We start from the raw sequence: 7,779 nt of genomic DNA, 5'->3' as shown, positions 1-7,779 counted from the left end.
TGAATCCCCAAAATTTGATTTGTAATGGCAAATTCTCCCAAACCATGGCCAATAAAATGGGAAGTGTGAAATTTAACAGCAGCACATTATAGTGGTCTGGTTGATCATATTTGAAATTGGTGGTTTCTAGTTGTTATGTTTTGGCAGACAAAAGAAATGCTTCAAAGCATTAAATTAGTATTAGCTATGCATCTGTTATATATCTAATTCCTTACTTTACAAGGGATAGAAAAATCAAGAGCCTAAATTATCCAACCTCCAGAAATATTGTTAATCTCAACACAGATCAGATCCTGTACATTCCAGGTAAATAATATTCTTTAAAGTCAGTTTCAAATTTCCAGTTGGAGTAAAAATGTGAGGTATTCTGTCTTTATAAATTTACCCCCAACACAAAATGAGCAACAGTAATGTTCTTTCTGTTTTGCATTGTGCAAATCAATAGTAAAAGACTTCTTTAAAGCATTAAAAAGTAAACTTGTCACTTTGGTGACTAAGCTGCACGTGACTCAAGCCATGGCATTTTCCCGTCAACTCACATGTATTTGAAAATTGCACAATGGAAAATAAGTCTGAAGAACTGACGTGTTGTGGTTTTGGCGAAGGATATTGAATATATCATGAACTGCCAGAAGAACGAACAAATCAATCTTAGAAGACATACAACTGGTATGCTCCTTAGGAGAGAAAATATTACCTTGGCTATGTCATCAGGAGGGACCAATTGCTGAAGAAAGACATAATGCTTGGTAAAGTAGAGGGTCAGTGAAAAAGAGGCAGACCCTCAATGAAATGGATTGACACAGCAGCTGCAACGATGGGCTCAAACATAAAAACAATATTCTTTCAGGAGCCACAGCTTTTTTTAGTTTAAATAATCTCTACGTATCATCTTCCAGGGCCTATTTATTTCTTCTAAATACATAGAATATTTGGGAAATACAGGGAGCACAAAATATGGTTAGAATCATGTTTCTTTAATCTTAGCAATGAGTTTTACATACAGATGTAAGTGACTTCGTCTCAGAGCCTTTTTGTACTTTTATTAAAAACATTGTAGTCCCTCCTCCCACATTGAAAAGACTTACAGGAAACTCTGATCATTTGCCGATTTCAATGCAAGTATAATAATTTTATTGTACTTTATGCAACTCTTTATTTTTAATTGCTGTGTTAAATTCTTTCTGTAGCTCATATCTAGACAATGACTAGAGATCTGCATGAAATGTTATTTAATTCAAATTGAAAAATAAATTGAATAATTTATAATATTATAATAATTTATAATAATTGAATAGAATTTTGAAAAACTGGCTTAAGTCCCTGTTGTCTATTATATTTTAGATTCTTTTACTTTCTTAGAGATTTATATCCTAAAATTATGTCAAATCGGGTATACTTAAATAGACTAATAAATCTCTGGAATTTTGTTTATGGCATTTTTAAAAGAGATTTCAGTAAAGATTCATACATTCTGTCTCACTGAGGTTTGTACCTGTCAGCAATTGTGTTCTGCTCTGCTCTGCTTATATAATGAGCTGCCATTATCTGGGTGATTTTGATACATTTCTTCTCTTTGTGCATGTGTACATGTGTGCATGTGTGTTGTTCACGTCTAACTCCCTAATATAAAATTTCAGAAATGTAAGATGGATAAAATTCATTAACATATTGCCTACAGGGAAAATGTTACAAGAATAAGGAACCCCTTATTTCTTTGAGGTATGTACTGCCCAGTAAATTATAATCTATTTTCACTGAAGTAAACAGAATTCTTGACCATTGCATTAGGAATTATTTGAATGATTTAAAAAATATAAAGAGAGAGACACTTGCATCTAAAGAAAAGGGAATTTTGAATTTTTTTGATCATTAAAAATTATTTACTTAGAATATTTATCTAAGCTGGGCGCATTTGGATGGCATGATATTTTAAGATTCATTAATACTTGCTATTAGGATTCATTAAGCATGGCATCCCACTGTTTCAAATATGTGTTTATATATATATGAAAGGAATCCCTGGGTAGTGCAAATGATTAAGTGCTCAACTATTAACAGAAAGGTTGGCTGTTCAAACCCACTCAGAGGCACCTCAGAAAACAGGTCTGGTGATCTGCTTCCAAAAGGTCACAGCCTTGAAAATGATATGGAGCAATTCTACTGTAAACTCACTGGGCTGCCGTGAGTTGGAATCAACTCGACAGCACCTAACAACAACAACATGTATATACGTATGCATGTATGCTTTATTTATTGTTTTACTTTTGCAGAGTAAATATTCCCTGAGAGGGCCAATAGAATATGGCATTCATGTATATGTCACAAATTTGAAAACAATTTCTGTTTCACTTACTTGGGTTGGTGTTGTTAGGTGCCGTTGAGTCAGTTCCAACCCATAGTAACCCAATATACAACAGAATGAAACACTGTCTGGTCCTGCGCCATTCTCACAATCATTGTTATGCTTGATCTGATTGTTGCAACCACTGTGTCAATCCATTTCCTTGAGGGTCTTCCTGTTTTTCACTGACCCTCTGCTTTACCAAGCATGATGTCCTCCTCCAAGGGTTGGTCCCTCCTGGTAACATATCCAAAGTATGTGAAAAGAAGTCTCACCATCCTTGCTTCTAAGGAGCATTCTGGCTGTAGTTCTTCCAAGACAGATTCGTTGGTTCTTCTGGAAGTCCATGGTATATTCAATATTCTTCACCAACATCATAATTTAAAAGCATCAATTCTCCTTCAGTCTTCGTTATTCGCCTTCCAGCTTTCACAAGCATATGAGGTGATTGAAAATACCATGGCTTCCTTCAGGTGCTCGTTAGACTTCAGAGTGACATTTTTGCTTTTTAATACTTTAAAGAGGTCTTTTGCAGCAGATTTGCCCAGTGCAATGCGTTGTTTGATTTCTTGACTTTTGCTTCCATGAGTGTTGAATGTGGATCCAAGCAAAATGAAATCCTTGACAACTTCAATCCTTTCTCTGTTTATCATGATGTTGCTTACTGTTCCAGTTGTGAGGATTTTTGTTTTCTTTGTGTTGAGCATATTTCCGGTTGTTAATGAGTCTTCCTCCAATCCTGATGCCACATTCTTGTTCATATAGTACAGCTTCTTGGATTATTTGCTCAGCTTACAGATTTAACAAGTATGGTGAAAGGATACAAGTCTGACACACATCTTTCCTTGTTTTAAACCGCACAGTATCCCCTTGTTCTGTTCAAACAACTTCCTCTTGGTCTATGTACAGATTTCACACCAGCATAGTTGTTCTGGAAATTCTTTTCTTCCCAATGTTCTTCATAATTTGTTATGATCCACACAGTTGAATGCCTTTGCATAGTCAGTAAAACGCAGGTAAACATCTTTCTTGTATTCTCTGCTTTCAGCCAAGATCCATCTGACATCAGCAATGATGCCCCTGGTTCCACATCCTTTTCTGAATCTGGCTTGAATTTCTGGCAGCTTCCTGTTGATGTACTGCTGCAACTGCTTTTGAATGATCTTCAGCAAAATTTTACTTACGGTGAATTAATGATACTGTTCGATAATTTCCACATTCTATTGGATAACCATTCTTGGGAATAGGCAAAAATATGGATCTCTTCGAGTCAGCTAGCCAGGGAGCTGTCTTCCAAGTTTCTTGGCTTAGCTGAGTGAGCACCTCTAGTGCTGCATTCATTTGTTGAAATATCTCAATTGCTATTCCATCAATTCCTGGAGCCTTGTTTTTTTGCCAGTGCCTTCAGTGCAGCTTGGACTAGTTCAGACAAAGGGCAGAAATCTGTGTATGTCAGACAAAAGGAGGGAAATGCCAGGTTTGCAAACTCTATAACAACAATGTAAGAAAAATAACAGTATTGGTTCTCGACTTTGCAGGCATTGCGGTAAATTGCAATTATTTTGTGACTAGTGGTGGGGGGGTAACAGTAAAAGTGGAAACAATGGTAAGCTTGAGGACTTCTAATAAATAAAGCAACTCCAACTTGACCTTGATTGTTACCATTTGGGTTGGTAGGCCTAATATTGCAGATATTTCAGATTTTTAATGAAAGCTGGAAATTGGATTAGTTTGTGAAACGTATTTTTATGCATTGAGAAATAATTCCAAATTTGAAAATGAAAACTTTCTCTGGGCCAAATACTGTATATAGTCTGCCAAAGAAAGCATGTCAGCCTGTTTGCAACATTTACCTAAGGATTTGATTGCTCTGGCTTCTAGCCTAGTTCCATTACTTTGCTGTGATCCCCATCCTTAAATAGTATCTACCTCTAGGATGTGATTGAAGAGTTAATAATAATAAGCAAATGTTTATTATATGTCAAGCACTGTGGAAAGTGTTAAGTACCTTACTGCATTTAATCTTCACAACTGCACAACTGTTATTAACCTTACTTCAGGTGAGAAAATTGAAGATCTGAGTTAAGTAATATGCCCAAATTCACCAAACTAGAAAAGGAAGCTGGGTAAAGCATCCAACATAGCGAAGGCAAACTCATAAGTAGCAATCATTATGATTCCTTATAGTTGGGTAGTCTGGCCACAAAGGTATTAAGTGACTTTTCCCAAAATTGTCCTGGTCAATATGGACAACAATACCATATTTCTTCTCTTCCAAACTAGGTCTTTCCCATCAGGCCAAAATGCCTTGAGTTTTAAAATGGCTTCTCTCTGAGTTCAGTTATTTCAGAGAGTTTTATCAAAAGCAATAAAGCATTTCGTTTTGTCTCCCTCCATCTTTGTGTAATCAATGTGTCACCAGTGAATTCTGTAGTCACATGCTTCTTCAGAAAGCCTTTCTTTTAAAAGCATTTCATGAGTATTTATATATCTTAAATCTTCTGCTTACACATCAAAACAAGCCTTATTAGGCATAATTCTTTCTTGTGATTTGAAGACTTAAAAAGAGGAAAATACTATTTACCTATTGCCCAAAATATGTCATAAATCTCAGAGAACCTTGAGAATTATCTAGGGTCTTATAAAGGAATGTAACTCCTTTCCCAGAGAATGACTACCCAAGTTTCAGAGTCTCTCAGTAATAAAATGTCACGAATCATGGTTTTCTTGAAGTTAAATACCACCTACTTCAGTCTTTTTCTTTAGTGTTTCCCTCTTATAAAATGTTAAGACAGCTAACTCCTAAAGCTACTTATCTTCACAATTGTCTCTCTTCACATTACACATCTTGAGAGACATGATTTAACAGTTCGTTTTTATTATCAAGGCATACGAGAATAGTAATGTTCACCCAGAGGCCCTGGTCTTCTAACCCGGTTATTCCAGAGGCTGAAGTAGGAAATCAGATTTAATGGAGTAAAATCTTAATCTCTATGCTACTTTGTCACACAATTTGTGAGTGTGAGATTTCACGTCAGTCATCTCACTAATATTTACATAGCAGTTATAGTTGCCCTGTGTGTTTACAGATGTTGGGGAATGAGCCTTGAATGTTCCAGATTCATGTTTTTGTTGTCATTATGTATTTGTTTTGTTAATAATTACAGAATTACAGGCATAATTACTTCTCTCAGAACACCTAAGTTTAAAAATAAAGGCAACTATTTTCTCTGCTGTAGGGCATAAGCTGTATAAAAAAGGAGTTATTTTGTATTTGATAATTTTTCATATGTATTCTTCTAAGAATGGTTTGAAGAGACTTACCTTCTATCTTGACACATTTATATACCATTATCATTTTTATTTTTAAAAGATGGACTGCCTTTGTATAAATAGCCATTGATCTTTGGATACTTTTCTGCTAAAACATATTATCAAAGAGATGTATACCTCCCTAAATAGAAATAGGCCAGAGTTGTCAGGAATTATGTACTGGAGCCTAAGTGGCCAATATGTCTTGGATAAAAAATATGGTCTCATTTCAAATATGAGGCTTATTGGTTATTTGGAACACTGTTTTTATGAAAACCAGGCCAGAGATTTAAATCTGCAGCAACCCAATTAATTTTGAGCAATTGAAAAGTTTCAGATTTTAATGCTAGCTTAGAACAAATGTAAGTTATTGTTGGAAAACAGGAATGAATAAAATTACACAGTTGAATTAGTGAAAATCCACTAGTACTTTGTGCTTACCTTCATAAAGTTATAGAATCTTGGAATTGGAATGGGCTTCAGAAGTCACCTGACCCAATCTCTCAGACCTCTAGGAATCTCATCTTTAACATTCTTTGCTGCTGCTCATCCAAAGCCTCATTAATTCTTCCGTGATGAGGTGGTCAGTACTCATGGGAAGCATATCCAGTTATTGAGATGCTCCAAATACTAGGAGTTCTTCCTGATATTGAGCCCACCAGTGTATTCCTACCATGTTATCATGAGTTCAACTCCCCCAGAGTTTTCTTCCTTGTTTACATGACTGTCCTTCAAGTATTTAAAGGTAATGAGCATGTTTTCTCATGATTTCTCTTCTCACCAGTTCTCTCAACCATTACTTGAATGATGTGGTTCAAAACGGTTTACCATCCAGATTACCTTTCCCTAAAATACACAAAGTTTATTAATGTTTATCTTTAAATGAGGCATCCAGAGGTGGTCACCATGTTCCACCACGCTCTCACCAGCAGAGGCCGCTAGGACTATCACTTCTGTGATCTAACCATATGCTTCTATCATCATGTCCTGACTGTGCACTTTTTTGGCAGTTACATCATTTGATTTATTCGTATTAAATTTGAGGTTAGTGATATCCTTTTTATTTATCTTTTTAATAATGAAATCTGTTTGACTGACACTAGTTATTTTTGTGACCGGATTGCCATGTGCTTGTCATATTTATTGGCTTATTTTCCTTCGTTCCTATTTCCAATAATTTCTCATGTGTTTTCTTTATGAAAAGAGTTTGGTTGAGAGTAAAGTTATTTATGAAGAATTTATGAGAAGTGCTTCAGAGGTCAACTCTAAATGGTTCATTTATAAATGAATTCTCTATATCTAGAAAATAATTCATTCAACTGATCAATTAATTAATCATATATTAAACTCAGTTATGATTTCTGAGTGACTACTGTGTTCAAGGCATTGGTACAAAAAAGAAAGATAAGATTCTTCTCTCCAGAGAATTGATAATCAAGTGAGAACAATAGAAATCTAAACACAAAGTAAATAGTACAGTGTAAAGAGTAATACCCATCCATTCATCCATCTATCCATCCATCAATCTATCTATCCATATATCCATCCATCAGTCTTTCTATGTAACCATTAAGGATCTATTAGATATTTTCTTACTAACTTACCTATCTTGGGATTTTGTTCCTTCAGGTTGATGTTTGTCCTAATTTTCTTGTGTGGAGACCATTCTACTTGATAAAGAAGTTGAGAGCAAAATGGGAACTAAGTAATATTTCCTTCAGCCTTTCAGTCTTTCCAAGTGTTTGGAGATTTTCCTGTTATCTTTCTGTCATGGATTGAATTGTGTCCCCCCAAAATATCTGTCAACCTGGCTAGGCTATTATTCCCAGTATTGTGTGAATTGTCTATCATTTTGTCATCTGATATGATTTTCCTATGTGTTATAAATCCTATCTTTATGATGTGATGAGATGGGAATAGTGGCAGTTGTGTTAATGAGGCAAGACTCAATCTATCAGATTATGTTGTGTTTCAAACCAATCTCTTTTGAGATAAAAAGAGAGAAGCCAGCAGAGAGACATGGGGACATCATGTCACCAAGAAAGCAGCACTGGGAGCAGAACACGTCCTTTGGACCTGGGGTTCCTGGACTGAGAAGCTCCTAGCCCAGGCGAAGATTGATG

The sequence above is a fragment of the Trichechus manatus genome, unplaced genomic scaffold (assembly GCF_000243295.1).
Source record: "Trichechus manatus latirostris isolate Lorelei unplaced genomic scaffold, TriManLat1.0 scaffold00283, whole genome shotgun sequence".
NCBI classification, from domain to species: Eukaryota; Metazoa; Chordata; class Mammalia; order Sirenia; family Trichechidae; genus Trichechus; species Trichechus manatus.
Note: the sequence above shows the minus strand (reverse complement) of the source record.